Below are 16,736 nucleotides of genomic sequence, written 5' to 3' on the forward strand. Positions count from 1 at the left end.
TCTTATTTATGATTATTAATTATTTGAAACATTCTTTTATGTGATTATTAATAGTTTGTAATTCTACTTTTAAGATTGATTTCTAATGATAGATTTCTATATTGGATATCAAGTGTTTATCAGATATATTTGACTCAAATTTTGTTTCCCACTTGACCATGTTCCTTATCTAAGGGACCTTCATTCTGTTTGTGCAGTAGGTCTTGGTTTCATGTAATCACAGTTATTTATTTTATCTTTCATAATTGCCTTTATGTCTTGTTTGGTTAGGAATACATCTCCTATGCAATATTGAGAGGTATAAGATTTGCTTCTCTTCTAATTTTTTTTTACATCATTCTTAAAATTAAGATCATATATTACTTTAGAGTATATTGTGGGGGGGCATCTGGGTGGCTCAGTTGAGAGCCAGGGCTAGAAATTGGGGCCCTAGGTTCAAATGAGGTTCATCCTCATATGCTTCCTAGCTGTGTGATGGTGGACAAAAGTTAACCCCCATTGCCTAGCCTGGAAGGTAAGGTTGGTTTTTTTAAAGAATATATTATGAAATATTGTATAAGGTGTTGATTTAACCATATATTTTTAAGACTTCTTTCCACTTTTCTCATTTTTCAGCAAAAATGAGCTTTGTACTTTGTCAAGGACTTTTTCTTTATTGATTGATATAATCATGTAATATTATATATTTTTTTCTCTTTAAAAAATGCTTTATTTTTCCAACATGCCTTCTCTGATTTCCATTTTTCCTTCCTCTCAATTGTGAGAGAATGGAAATGATCTATGGCCACTACAAAATGATTTGCTTAATATATATCACAGAATAAAATGGGTGGCAAAAGAATAATTATTGTCCATATTACTACAGTCATCTGGATGAGTAGCCATTAAATTATTTGATATGTATATTTTAACAGTCAAGTAGTTCACTGTTACAAAGCCCAGACTTTTCACACAAAAATTTTTCCATTGATGCTTATATGACTGAAAACAAAAGAATAGATAATGAGTTTTATGATATTTGTCTTTATAAAGCAAATACTTTATATTTCTTTCTAGTAAGGGAAGAATAAGCAAGCCTAAATTAAATTACTTTGCATATGTAGCACAATTGATGATTTTTTTTTCTCTGTGAGAGTAGTTTCCAAAACAAAGTTATCCCTTCACTATTTGATTTAGCCTGAATATCAACTAATTAGATTAACCATTGTTAAACTGAAAGCAAATATACCTAAAGTTTTGGAACTCAATTTTTCCTTTAACAATGAAGTGGATTCAAAATGACATTATAAAGCTTGAGCTTAGAAGCAAGTGTATGCCAGATGACAAACCCAATCCTTTTCATTCTGTTTTTGACTGGTTCCTGGATGGAAAAAAAAAAAGATTAAGCTCTAGTTGGGGCTTGGGTGGTGTTAGAGAATGATTTTTATGTAGTAGTTGACTCATGAGGAAAATGATAATTTCAGAACTTCAGTACCTCTGTCTCCTTTAGGTTGAAGTCCTTGGGAAGACAATCAGTCTAACCCTATCTCCAGCATTCCCTTTGTCAGCACATCCAGTCACTTGGTCCACTGTAAAGAACAAAGTTACTGAGCAGAGGAAAACTCAAGATGCTCTTTCAGTCCATTCCATCATTCAGTGTCCAGAAGACAGAGCAGCCTTGTCAGTAGGAACGGACTATCCATTGCCATCAGGTATTGCTGTCCTGGCTTGCTGAGAGCAGTACAAGTTATTTGTATCTTGACCTTTTGGGGGTTTTTACTTTATACCCTCTTCACTTATATCTGTCCTAACATAATCTGGTCCCTTAGAAAGTGAGAAGGTAGGCGTTATTATTCACTTTTAGAGATGAAGAAACTGAAGATGAGATAGGTTAAATGACTTAGTCATAGAACCAATACTTATCTAAGGTAGGATTTGAACTCAGGTCTTACTGACTCTAAATCTAGGACTCTTTTCATTTTGCTACCTAGACTAGGCATATCTTTGAAGTCTTGGACATTAGTAAATTTGACTTTGGAAGCACAATTTTTCATTCTATGTTCCTTACAAGGTTTGGGATTTTCTAGAAATAGTGTGCATATCTTTAAGGAGGCAGGTTTCAACTCACTTTAAGGAACAGCTAGGGGGTACAGTGGATAGATGATGGGCCTACATGAAGAATTGTATACGACTGAAACAACTTAACAACAAGGAGCTTTTAATAAGTTACTTTACTTAGGGCAGGTTGAACTTGGACACATGCATTGTAAACCTCAAAATTCCTTAGACTTATAAATGTTGGAAATTTCACCATTGGGATATTTCATACTTGGAAAATTTCTTACTGATAGTCTATTGGAATGGGAACTCCATTGGCATGGGAGGTTCCTTCTCTTCCCTTCTTAAGATTACTTTAGGACAGAAACCCTTTGCTGAACAATGGAAAGGACTTTGACCTATGCTTGAGCATAGAACAGGAATTTCTTTGAGTCTTGATTGATTTTAGAATTGATACAATGGAGATACTCCACCCTATTCAGTCCTAATAAGATTGAGTAAGGGCTGCAGCCTAGATCAAAATTTAATTATTCCAATCTCTACCATACTCAAGTTAACAGGATTTAGAAAGGGCTGGAACAAAGGAGTAAAGATTTAATCATTTGAAAAATATGACCTTCAACAGACATGTGCAAAAGCCAGAAACCTCTGGGCGGTCCTGGGTTAAGCGAGAGCCTCCATTGACAGGGAAATTGATGAAGAGTGATTGGTAGATGTGAGGACTGAGGGGAGGCAACTTGGATGGTGTCCTTAAAGATAGGAGGGTCTGGAGACTCGGGAGGGAGGATTGAGTTTTTGGTCGGTGTGGTTCCTGGGCTCTGAGGAAGCTTGCTCTGAAGGAAGCTGAAGGTGGGGGCCTCTGAGACTGTTTCTCCATTTTGGACACGTGAGTGAAAGGGACTGATCTCTTTTCTTTGCCCCAGCTATCTAAGGGCTTGGGCCTTTTGGCCCAGCCTAAACAGAAGGGGTATTTAAGCCCTATTCCCTTCTCTCCCCTTTCTCTCTCTCTATATATCTCTAATTCCTTTCTTGCTCCTATTGTAATTAAACTCCAAAAAAGGCTGACGGCTGACTTGAGTTTTTCATTTAAGAATTACATAGCTGATTCCTTGGCGACCTTAAATTAATATATATCAGTCTTTTAAAGTGATTCCCTTGTAACAGCATGGAAAGACACTTAAAATCTCAGGGTTCTAGGCCAAAGTTCTCCAAATAATTTTGAGTATGCATCTCTAACAGTAAAGTTTTTTTTTAAATTTATAAATTATATGCACATACTACCATTCTATTAGATTTTAAAATATATATAAAATTAAGCCTTTAAAAGGATATACACACACACATATATATATATAAAACATATATATATTTATGTGTATATATGTTAAAAAGTGATGATAGAGGGAGAACCTAGGAGTAGCAATAGGAGGCACGGAGTATTCCAACTTTCCATCTCAACCAATCCAGCACTAGAAGGGACAGTCAGGGAGGTTGTGTGATCAGAAAGGAGCCTGATCTTAGTAAGTGCCAGTCCTACCTATCAAATAATATGCAGGGTTTTTTTTTACAATCCATTTATTCAATCCATCAGTATTTTCTAAGGCCATCCAAAACCCTTTATTTCATTTAGTCTTTTTCATTAGCTATCATTCATCATCTCTCATTGGAATCACACTGCCACCTAAATACTCATAGTCAAAAGTCTTCAGTAAAATACCTTCTCCTTTTAAAAACATCCCCTGAGTCATAAGTTCACTTTACTCAGTAGTCATATAGAAAGACTTGATCATTTCCTTTTGCAAGCCCTAAATTTATCATATATAACCTGAAGTAGACAGACCCTAGATTTACACATGGTTGCCAGGAATAGTTCTATAGAGGGGAAGGTAATGACTAAATTGTCCTCAATAACAATAGAACCACATTTGGACTGTGACATCTCAGTCTTCAATGTATTAAATGAGACAATTAAACTTGTACTAAAAAGAGAGGAAGAGTAACCGATACAGACTAAGGTAGTTAAGTGGGGCAGTAGATAGAGCACTTAACCTGTGGTCTGGAAGAGCTGAGGTTAAATCTGGCCTTAGATACTTGCTAGTTATGTGACTCTGGGCAAATCACTGGATTTTTCTGTCTGCCTCAATTTCCGTATATTTCTTCAACAATTCTCACTTGATCATTCCATCCTATTATTCTATCTCTCCAGTCTTTTAAAAGTGGCTATACTTCTTGAGAAAGCTATTTGTAATAGGTGCTTCTACTTCCTCTCTCTCTCTTTGTAACTGTACAGTTTGTTTTCTGATTTCATAATTCAACTGAACCTGCTCTCTCCAAAGTTAATAATGATCAGTCGAGGCAGAGCCGTAATGGTTGAAGCCCTCCTCTTCTCCCTGCTTGGGCTGCATAGTCAAGGTCGTGGGTTGAACTGTGTACGACCTGCCCAGCTGCGTGTTCAAGGTTAGAATAGTCAGCAGAGGGAGGTTTGATAACGACTGTGAGAAACTGTGAGAAACTTGTTTTTCTGCCCTTTTTTGGAATCCTCTCGGTTCCTCCTGGTGCCTGGCAGGTAACGTCATGAATTCCTATGAAGTTGCCCAATTATTGGTTCCTGCTGTTGCTGGGCTGTAACGTCATATCTTCCTGTGCTTTTAACCTATATATGCTTTGTCTGAATCCAATAAACTTTGTCGCTATGCATTTCATATAGCGTCCATTCATTACTCTTCATCTTCGTTACCCCAAGTAAGGGCACACAGGGCTGGCTGACCCTGGAGCTGAGCCTTACAATTACCAAATCCAATGGTGATTTTTCAATTGTCATCCTTCTTCAACTCTGTAGCTATCATCACTCTCAATCATCTTATCCTTGATAGTATCTTCATTCTATATTTTTATTACACTACTCTTTCCTGGTTCTCCTCCTACCTATCTGACCATGCCTTCTCAGTCTTCTTTGCTGTATCTTCATCCAGTTCATGCTTGCTAACTATACATTTCCCACAGGATTCTGTACCAGGCCCTCTTCCTTTCTCCTATTATTTTTTCACTTGGTGATCTCATCAGCTAGTATAAATTCAATTTTCATCTTTTTACTGATTATTTTCAAGTCTACTTATTCAACTGTAACCTCTTTGCTAGTCTCTAATATAAATTCCAACTGACTTTCAATTCCTTGTTATTAGAATTCCATATCATTTAACCAATTAACATCAATTACTTTTATTTTTTACAAAGAGAAATTTACCACAAAGACATAGAAAGAATAGGAAGACAAAGCATCCTACTTCTTTTCTCAGAGTGGAAGGAGGTATAATATTTTCTCATCTATCAACCACCTTAGTCCCTAGATTCATACAATGCATTTGACCTAAGAACTTCATTTTCAAATGTGGCATAACCTATAACTCACTATTCTGACCTTCAAAGCTTACCAGGTCACAGTACTCTCCAATGTCATATGCTGATAGACCACATGGAAACAGCCCAGACAGGGAGATAAAGACCTGAAGCCTCTCTTTGACTGAGGGCTCAGAGTAGATCTTCCCTCTAATGCTGCTAGACTGAAAAGTGCAAGAGGCTCTATTTGACCATTTAATGTCTTTTCAATACTTCACCCCAGCCCTCCTTCTCCTTCAGGCTCAGCAGTTAATCAAAAATCTTATCTTTTTACTATGTGGTTAGTGGACTGGAACCAATTATCGAACATCCAAATGTTAAAATTATTGCATGCTCTAAATCTTTATCACACATCATCCCACCTTTTTTTTTTTTAACATTATTTTATTTGGTCATTTTCATACATTGTTTATTGGAAACAGATCATTTTCTTTTCCTCTCCCCCAAACCCCCCCCCCACCCCTTCCCTAGCCGATGCGCGATTCGTCTGGGTAGCACATGTGTCCTTGCTCTGAACCCATTTCCTTGTTGTTGGTATTTGCATTAGGGCACTGATTTAGCTTCTCTCCTTGATCATGTCCCCTCAACCTCTGTAATCAAGCAGTTGCTTTTCCTCGGTGTTTTTACTCCCTCAGTTTGCCCTCTGCTTGAGGATAGTTTTTTTTTTTCTCGTAGATCGCTGCAGGTTGTTCAGGGACATTGTAAAGCCATTACTGGAGAAGTCCATTATGTTCTCTTGTACCACAATGTGTCAGTCTCTGTGTACAATGTTCTCCTGGTTCTGCTCCTCTCACTCTGCATCACTTCCCGGAGGTTGTTCCAGTCTCCATGGAATTCCTCCACTTTATTATTCCTTTTAGCACAATAGTATTCCATCACCAACATATACCACAATTTGTTCAGCCATTCTCCAATTGAAGGGCATCCCCTCATTTTCCAATCATCCCACCTTTATGGAAATAGTGTCCCCAGTCTCTTCCATGTGGACAGAGCACACCCAGAGGAGCATGTGATTTTGGTAGCCTGGAATTTTTTATATGTGTGCAAATTCTGAGGTCCAAATGATTGCTAGGCTTAAGTGTTGTAAAAAATAGACTCGAATACAGGACTACAATCCCCACAAGCCTTTGCTCCACTTCCCCAAAATGCTTTGTAATCTCACGGGAATTCTGAGGTGGGCCAAGATCGAGGAAGGATTAAAGCTGGTGACAAAGATTTTTGGGTGGTCTTTTGGACTTCCATTTTGGAGCAGATGCATCTCTTCTGTGATGTGAGGTTATCTGGCCTAGGCCTCTGGCCTAGGAACGTGTTTTTCCTTATTCTGTATTTTCTTTAATCTTTAACCTTTAATAAACCTCTAAAAAATATAATACTCCTTGCAGAGAGAAACTAATTTCTACCTGCCTCAGTCTCCCCATATTCCTAAATTTTAATTTTTTCAGTTTGGCGACCTAATGGGGAAAAAAAACCTCTCAATCTTCTGATTTCTTTCTGATCTTTAGTTCAGCTTTTAATTTGAGCCACATCTCTCTGGCCAAGTTTTTGTTTTTTACCCTTGCAAAGCTGCTGCTCGTTCAGTTCCAGCCATTAGATAGCTCAGCCGCTTTTGCCTTTGGGCGTTCAACCCCCGATCCAGACCTCTTGTATTTGCTGACCACCTGGCCCCTGGCTGCTAAATTCTGCCTGCCTGCTTCTCCTGCTTCTGCTCCTGGCCTCTCACCTGGTGCCTGAGCTCCTGGCCCTGTTTGTCTGCACTCCGGCTCTGGCCCATGCCCTTCCCACCCTGGCGGTCTGTCTCTCACCCTTCTGGCCTCCGACCCAGACAGCTCATCACCCAGATCCTTGGAGCAGATCGCTCAGGACTCATTTCGACTAGCTGGTAACAGTATTGGCCACGTGGGTAGAGGGGAGAGAGGAGAGGGAAAGGAGAATGGGCAATTTTCCCTTAGGCTAAGCCTCCAAGTGAAGGGGGGGGCTGGGCTCCACGTGGACTGGGGCAGGAGGAGGTATCAGAGCAGGGGAGAGAGAAAAGAGAGACTAGAGAGAAGAAACAAAATTTTCAAACAGAAACTTAATAGCAATAGGCTGTTTAAAAGGATACCTTTTGACTGTTCTGGTAATTTCATTGATTTCACGTGTGTGCCAGAAGAAAGATTCAGCCCAAAGATTCAACTTTGGGGAGTCAAATGGGTGGCTTGGCGAACTGATAGCCAGACATAAAGACATTAGGTCCTGGGTTAAAATCTGGCCTCAGATACCTCCCAGCTGTGGAGCCCTGGATGGGTCCTTTGAACCCCATTGCCTAGCCCTTACCACTCTGCCTTCTGACAATAGACATTTAAATGGATAAACACACCCAAGGAACTTTAAAGACTAAAGGCTATATTCTAAGGCATTTCAGACTCCAATGGTTTATAAAAATCTCTGTATTCTATTGCATTTTTTGTTATGGTTTAACATTGTGATTTTAAGTTCATATATTACTGGATTCAATATTATTCTGCTTGAACTGAAGGTTGATTGAATTTATTTTGAATGTACTGAGTTTTGAAATTCTGTTGTTTTTCCCCTATAACTATTGAAAAAATATTATTGTGAATAAGCTCATATATGAAAAAACAGCTTTTTTCTATTTTGCCAAGGATAGATGGACTTCAGAATGGTTATAATTTTATTAACAACCTTGGAAAAATTTAATGTGCTAAATACCTCAAATGATTTGATTTTAAGGGTTTTTTAAATATGATTTTTGGAATTTTTTTTAACAATCTGGTTATTTTTGCCTGCCCCTACCATGAGATAAGGCCAATAGTAGCTGAAATGAAATACATTTTATAACCCCCAACCTTCCCGCATCTCTAAATATGTGAATGGAAGTTGGGCAGTTAATCTCAGGGCATTTGTATCCCTAAAAGCCTCAAAAAGGAGCACCCCTTTATTTATACTCCTCAGCTCACTACTTTACTTGCACCAGAATGATATATAGATTTCTTGATTATGTTCTAAACCCAAGATGAGTTTTACTTTGTTTAAAAAAATATGTTTGAATACCAAGGTTGAAAGATTGCTATGTTTGTAAAAATTGTGACAAATATCCATCAATTCATAGGTTTTAAATGTCATACAACTTATGTGAAATATGAAAGTGTGTTTGTTTGCTCTTGTAATTAATTGGGTTATTGAGAATTTTGGGGATTTTGGTAACTACATATTTGCACTACTGTATTTTTAAAAGTGAAAAATTTGTTAACCTTGTTCAATTCATTTGCCTTCTACTCACAGTGGTCATGGCCAGATATTAAGAGGAAATGGATCTCATTTTTGGTGAGAAAGCCTTGCATTTTATATTTTCTTAACTGACACAGAGTGTCAATGATTATAAGCTATATTTTTGAATTTTTTAAAGCTCTTTTATTATTATGTTTTTCTTGCATGTGCAATATACTATTTGTTTTTTATTATTTTTCTCTCCTTTTTATATTTGAAGCACATGTCACCAGCATTAAGATTTTCTTTAACTTTTTGACTTTTCAGTGCTACAAGTTTGAAATACATTTGCTAATGCATGCCCTAAAAGCTTGTGACTATAAAAATGATGCCACTAATTATTTAATAAATTATGGGACTTTGCTTAATGATTCTGTCTGATTCCAGGACAAGATATACACAAAAGAGCCATTGCACAGAGCCAAAGAAAGGCCAATCCAGGATGGATTGATGCATGTCTTGGCCAATATAAAGGTCTTGAACCTAGTGTGAAGACTCAAGGTTACTATGTTTATCATTGCTAGACATAGGCTTTCCTTGTGTCCACACTCACTCTGAAGATACTCACAGACGAGTATCCCCAAATTTGGCTCCTACTTGGCTTCTATGATCTGGTCCCTTTCTTTTCTGCCTCTCATAGTGTGGTACCTTTCTGTAGTCCTGGCTACTGACTGGGTAAATGCATCATTGCTTAGATCATTTTAATTGGGCCCTGATTCAAGGACCTGTTATAGATTTATTTTTCTTTTTACTTGGAATTTTTACACATAAGACTTTGATAGTCTATATTTTAATCCAGAAATTTTTTCTTTTCTTTTGGATTTTTCTGATATCTTTTTAATAACTCTTGCCAATTGATTCATATACCTCAGCCATGCATCCCTAAGTGATCCCAGTTTTTTAATCACCCTCTTAACCTGGGGAATATAAAAAAATATATCATTATTTAAATTGCAAAGTTTAAATTCCTTTTAAGAAGAATTTTAGGTAAAGAAGATGCTACCTCTCTGAATCCAGAACTGAACTGTTGGAGAAGCCCCCATGAAGAAGCCTCCAGACCACAAGTTGCACAAAATTGAACTTTGGGTGTGGTTAATGAACATTTATTTGCATGTATACTTTCATGCCAAGGGGGACTGCCTCCTAACTGGCTTTCTGTCAATGCATCCAGTAATTATTGGTTTTGTTCTTTTTTTCTCTTATCCTCAAATTCTTGTAATCTTTAAATTGATTATATTTTCATGATCCTTTGGAAAAAAAATTAATTTTTTTGCAAATGATCAAACGGGAGAATGTAAAAAATAGACTCGAATACAGGACTACAATCCCCACAAGCCTTTGTTCCACTTCCCCAAAATGCTTTGTAATCTCACGGGAATTCTGAGGTGGGCCGAGATCGAGGAAGGATTTAAGCTGGTGGCAAAGGTTTTTGGGTGGTCTTTTGGACTTCTGTTTTGGAGCAGATGCATCTCTTCTGTGATGTGAGGGTATCTGGCCTAGGCCTCTGGCCTAGGCATGTCTTTTTCCTTATTCTGTATTTTCTTTAATCTTTAACCTTTAATAAACCTCTAAAAAAATATAATACTCCTTGCAGAGAGAAACTAATTTCTACCTGCCTCAGTCTCCCCATATTCCTACATTTTAATCTTTACAGTTTTGTGGAAAAACTTGATATCAGCCTGGTTCAGGAAGATTGTTCCATCAAGAATGTTAGGCTCTGATGATTATCTTTAAAAATAGAGAAATTTATTAAGTTGAATGTGAGTTGAATGGCCAGGAGACAGGTGCAGATAAGACTGCCTTGATAAAGAGATGGAGCCAGGGTTTTTTAACCTTTATAGAAGGGATCCCCAAACTATGGCCCATGAGTCACATGTGTAAACCTTAAAATTTCTTAGACTTATAAATGTTGGAAATTTCACCATTGGGAAATTTCATACTTGGAAAATTTCTTACTGATAGTGTATTGGAATGTGAACCCCATTGGCATGGGAGGTTCCTTCTCCTCCCTTCTTAAGATTACTTTAGGACAGAAACCTTTTGCTGAACAATGGAAAGGGCTTTGACCTATGCTTAAGCACAGAACAGGAATTTCTTTGAGTCATGATTGATTTTAGAATTGATACAATAGAGATACTTGGAATGACAGAATCAGGTCTTGGAAAATACAATTTCCACCCCACTCAGTCCTAACAGGATTTAGGAAGGGCTGCAACATAGATCAAAATTTAATTATTTGAGAATATGACCTCCAACAGACATGTGCAAAGCCCAGACCTCTGGGCATTCCTGGGTTAAGCTAGAGCCACCATTGGCACAGGGAAAATGATGGACAGTGATTGGTAGATGTGAGAACTGAGGGGAGGGAACTTGGATGGTTTCCTTAAAGAGAGAGGGGTCTGAGGACTGGGGGGTGGTTGGAGAGTTTTGGCTCTGAGTGGTTAGAGAGGTGCTCTGAGAAGCTTGCTCTGAAGGAAGCTGAAGGTGGGGGCCTCTGAGACTGTTTCTCCATTTTGGTCACATGAGTGATAGGGACTGATCTCTTTTCTTTGCCCCAGCTATCTAAGGGCTTGGGCCTTTTGGCCCAGCCTAAACAGAAGGGGTATTTAAGGCCTGTTCCCTTCTCTCCCCTTTCTCTCTCCCTCTCTCTCTCTATCTCTAATTCCTTTCTTCCTCCTGTCTGTAATTAAACTCTATAAAAGGTTGACGGCTGACTTGAGTTTTCATTTAGGAATTACATAGCTGAATTCCTTGGCGACCTTAAATTAATATATATCAGTCTTTTAAAAGCGATTTCCTTGTCACATTGTGGCTGACCACATGGGAGTCTAAAGAATCCTCTCAATAAACTTCTGAAATTCCTTGCCTTTTTACTATACCGTCTCACCACTTAGTCCCTTTTTTAACAAAAAACTTGGCTTAAAGACACAGCTGCTAGAACACGTGAGTATAAAAAACTTTTTCTCTCTTCTCTTTTCTCCTTAAGTTAAATTGGAATCAGCAGTTTTTTCTTTTTCTTCCCTTTAATCTTAAGGGACAGCTGGGTAGCTCAGCGGATTGAGAGCCAGGCCTAGAGACAGAAGGTCCTGGGTTCAAATCGGACCTCGGATACTTCCCAGCTGTGTGACTCTGATAGACCGAAAACAGCTGTTTTAAATCTCAGCAACAGGACTCTAAAGTCCTGGCTGGAAGAGCTGTTTCTAAATATCCTTTCCCTTAAGGAACAACTTCCTGGATTAGGAAAAAAAAAAACCTTGTGGAAAGTTTGTGGCTTTGCCCTGCTCCCCACGTGTTTTGTGAAATTACAAAATATATATAAAAAAATGAGTACTACATTCTTTGACAATTATATGGCAGCTGAAGAAGTAGGGGCATTGAGGAATGCAGGATACCTCCAAATTTTTATATTAATAGGTACTGTCATTTTTGTACTCCTCAATACTATATTTAGAGATGCTAAAATAAAAAAAATTGAGGATAAAATAGAAAAAATTGAGGATAAAATAGGAAATATTGAGGATAAAATAGGAAATATTGAGGATAAAATGGGAAATATGGAGGATAAAATAGGAAAAATTGAGGATAAAATGCAAGCCCAATTAGAAGATCTAAAATGTTTCTTACAGGATCAATTGGCAAACAACCACTCTACCAGAAACAGACCTGTTTCTGAACCTTTGACTGAGGAAATTTCCTTCCCTGAAATAGAGATGGAAAACACCTTCCCTATAGCCCAGTTAACAGACTGCTTCTCTCGTGCAGTGCAAATCTTGACTGAATTTAATCCCCAAAACCCTTCCTCTGCAATCCAAGTTTCTCATGTTCCCTCTCCTACAGAAACCCAAATTCCAACGCAAAGGAGATCTTGTCCTCCTAGAGAAACCTGTCCTTGTCAAACTGACCCACAGGTGCAAAATTCAACTAGAGGCCTGTTTCCTCTAAGAGAAGTACCTGAAATAGGACGGAATGGGGATGTGGTGACTTTAAGACATAGGATACCGTTTGCTCCCCAAGAAATAAATGAATTTACACGAAATATCCCCACATATGAACAAGATCCTTTTCTAGTAACAAAAAAGATGGGAGACATATTTTTTCAGTATAATCCGTCTTACAAGGACGTTGACTACAGGCTTTTTTAAGTGAACATGAAAAAAATAAAATAATTGCTCATGTCAACAAAACCCGGGGGCGTAATGCAGCACATTGGCCATCTCAGGATCCCGAATGGGACTATAACAATCCTGAGGATTATCTACAACTATACCGTTGTAGAGAGGCCATCCTCACGGCAATAAAGGAATGTGCAGACAGTACAGATAAGTGGATGGAACTGGAAAAAATTAAGCAAAAGGAAGAAGAAACACCCTCCAGATTTATGAATAGAATTATCGAGTTTGGGGACAGATACTTAGATTCGGACTTAACTAAAGAGAGTAGTTTAAGACAAGTTAGAAGAATCTTTGTAAATAACTCTTGCAAAGCAATTAAGAATTATTTTAAAACACAATGGCCAAGATGGTCAGATATGGACCTTGAAGAATTGTGAAAAACAGCTATATATGTTTTAAAGGGAAACAAAGAAAAGGAGGAAGAAAATAATGATGACATGGAGGAAATGAAGAAAAAAATGAGATATTTAATAGATAGGATAACTAAATTAGAAAGTGGGCATGATAATGAACCAACGACAATTGCCCCTCTCCAGAAATCCAATTATCAATCCATTACTTGCCACTTCTGTGAGAAGAAGGGCCACAAAATGATGGAATGTAGAACCTTTCTTAAGATGTTTGGAAGGAATACACAGTTTAATAATAGTTTTAGAAATAATAACTATAGAAATGATGATAATGGTTATAGAAACCAGAATTCTAGAAATTATAATAATGACTATGGAAATAACTATAATGAATATAGAAATAAGAACTTTAGAAACCAGAATTATAGAAATAGGAATTGGGAAAATAATGACAATGCTCAAATTGAAGAAAATTATAATGATAATGAACAACAACAATATATGAGAAATGGTGCTCGTCCAAAAAATACTCGAGGTACTAATGACCCTCAGAGAGGTGCCCTTCAGGGGGGTGCCCAAGGAATATCCCAAACACAATGATGGTGTCCGGGGGGGGGGGGCTGGGGCACAGGAATCAGGGGATACAACCTTTGATTTCCCAGACCCTGATGTCCTACTACCCGTTGTCCCTATCCACTGCCCTCCCCATACTAATGAACCCCATGTTACCTTAAAGGTGGGTAACACCTATTATGATTGTCTATTAGACACCGGAGCTTCCTGGTCTGTATTAAAGAGAACACCTGATTTACAATGTTATTCTATTGGCTCAGAGAATGTAATGGGAGTATCAGGAATAACCCAAAGAGTTAAAAGACTTCCTCCTAGAATGGTGTCTGTAGGACCCCTAGAGGTACAACACTCCTTCCTTTTGATGCCTGACTCCCCTTTAAATTTGCTGGGGAGGGACCTTCTATGCAAACTCAGAGCCACAATAACCTGCTCCCCAGATGGCTCATTATCATTAGAAGTACCAGAGGAATCTTTAAATTTACTCCCTGTACTTCTCTCGGAAAACCAGGAGGCAAAAGAGCCTTCCATTTTTGAAATACCTAAAGATATACTGGAGTCTCTTTGGGCCACATCTTCTTCTGATGTAGGCTTACTTAAATCTGCTGTTCTTGTGCAGATAAAAACTAAATCTAGCCCACCTCCTTCTATCCCTCAGTATCCCCTCTCAAAGGAAGCAATTGAGGGTATTACACCAGTTATTAACTCATTAATAGAACAGGGAATAATAATCCCTTGCAAATCTGAATACAACACGCCCATCCTGCCAATTAAAAAACCAAAAAAAGGGCCTGATGGCAAGCACATCTATAGATTTGTACAGGATCTAAGGGCAGTGAATAATCACGTTATAAAGAGACACTCCGTAGTTTCTAACATACATACTATTATTTCATCTATTCCTAGCACAGCTACATACTTTACAGTAGTAGACTTGTGTTCAGCTTTCTTTTCCATACCAATACATGAGGACTCCAGGCATATTTTTGCTTTCACCTGGAAGGGCTCACAATATACCTGGTGTCGGCTGCCACAGGGTTATGTCGAAAGTCCGAGCTTATTTGAGCAAATTTTGAGCCAAGACACAGACAATATAACATTTAAAAATAGCAAATTAATCAAATATGTAGATGATCTACTCTTGGCTTCAACAGATGCAAAAACATGTCAAGAAGATAGCAAACACCTTCTTTTGGAATTGCACAAAAGAGGACATAAAATCTCTAAGGATAAAGTTCAATGGTGTCTCCAAAAAGTAGAATATTTGGGATTCATCTTGACTGCGGGTGCTCGTTATATTTCTCCAAAACGAATTGAGAACATTCAAAAATTGAGTGCTCCTACCACTAAGAAACAGCTGAGAGCAATTTTAGGAGCAACAGGGTTTTGTAGACAATGGATTCCTTGCTATGGGGAAATCACTAAACCCCTTATAGCATTAACAAAGGATTCGGTTCCTGAACCCCTCAAATTAGAGCCTGAACACTTGTCAGCTCTATCAGATCTAAAAAAGGCTAGCATGTCTGCCCCTGCTCTAGGCATCCCAGATTACAACAAGCCATTTACTTTATATGTGTATGAGCGAAGAGGAGTAGCCTCTGGTGTGTTAACTCAGACTTTGGGACCTTCTCAGCGCCCAATTGCTTATTATTCTGCCCAACTAGACCCAGTAGCAGCAGGAGCACCACCATGCCTTAGAGGAGTAGCTGCTACAGCCTTACTAGTAACAAAAACCGTTGATTTAGTATTGGGATGTCCATTAACAATAATGTGCCCACATGAGATTGAAGCATTATTGATAAAACATAGAACACAGGCATTCTCAGATCAGAGAATTACAAGGTATGAAATAACTTTATTAAATAGTGAAAATATTACCTTGAAACGCTGTTCAACTCTTAACCCTGCCACCTTGCTTCCAGATTTACCTACTTCAGGAGAACCATTACATAACTGTGAAACATTAGTGTCCATGACAGAAAAGCCTTGAGATAATCTCTTGGACACTCCCTTAGACAATGCAGATCTGATTTTATTTACTGATGGTTCCTCTTTTATGAGGGATGGCATACGTTACACTGGAGCTGCCGTAGTCTCAGAATTTGCCACTGAATGGTCAGCTTCACTACCTTCTAACATTAGCGCTCAAGGAGCAGAACTCATAGCTCTAACACAAGCTTGTATAATTGCCAAGGATAAAAAGGCAACAATTTATACGGATTCTAGATATGCTTTTGGCATTTGTCACTCAGTCGGGATGCTATGGCTCGCCATTAGGGAAAGTCCCAAATTGACTTGTTTTAGACTCAACAATGGATCACCAAGCATCCATTAAGTGTCTGGAATAGGAGTGATAGAAATGCTCAAATCCTCAATCATCCTTTTTGTCTTAGAAGTTTCCCCCATTGTATCAGAGATCCAGACCAAGAAGACCAGCACCTGGAAGGACCTATCCTTTTTGTATCCTTTGTAAGTTAGGCCACTCCCTGATACCCTAACTTCTAGCTACAGACTCTTTCCCAAGCCTGCTTGTAGCCTGTCAGTATATGTTTTCTGTACTATATTCCCCAAAAGGTATATAAATCCCCAAATTCTATTATTCTTTGGCGAATCATCTTTGGTGGTTATTCTCTCAGAGACACTGTTCCCAGAGTCCCAGAGTTTTGACTCTGTATGGTATTTAATGCTGGGCTGCGTGTGGCAGCTGAAAATTAAGGACTTGGCTCTTACCCTGATTAAAAATTTGTTTTTATGACTACTTTGGTAGTTCTGTTTTTTTCTGGGCTTACATCTCCAGAGTCTACATATTTTTTATAAAGTTTTGAAGAAAAAGTAAAGTAGGATGGGCTGTTCAGATATCATTGTGGGAAGAAGAGAAAGAGTTATGTCTTCCCTTTAATAAACACTCTGGTGGCTCAATTGTCCATTGTATATCCCTATATCC

The 16,736-nt window shown here is 38.2% G+C and overlaps 1 long non-coding RNA gene across 1 annotated transcript in view; it reads left to right on the forward strand.

Annotated features, from left to right (window-relative positions):
* Positions 1-2,600: 2,600 nt before the first annotated feature.
* The window catches only part of LOC130453793 (uncharacterized), a 53,097-nt gene continuing 38,961 nt past the window's right edge, over positions 2,601-16,736 (forward strand). The window contains exon 1 of the long non-coding RNA XR_008911347.1: positions 2,601-2,923. This is a non-coding gene — a long non-coding RNA (uncharacterized LOC130453793). The remainder of the gene's footprint in view (positions 2,924-16,736) is intronic.

The sequence above is a fragment of the Monodelphis domestica genome, chromosome 4, assembly GCF_027887165.1.
Source record: "Monodelphis domestica isolate mMonDom1 chromosome 4, mMonDom1.pri, whole genome shotgun sequence".
Lineage (NCBI taxonomy): Eukaryota > Metazoa > Chordata > Mammalia > Didelphimorphia > Didelphidae > Monodelphis > Monodelphis domestica.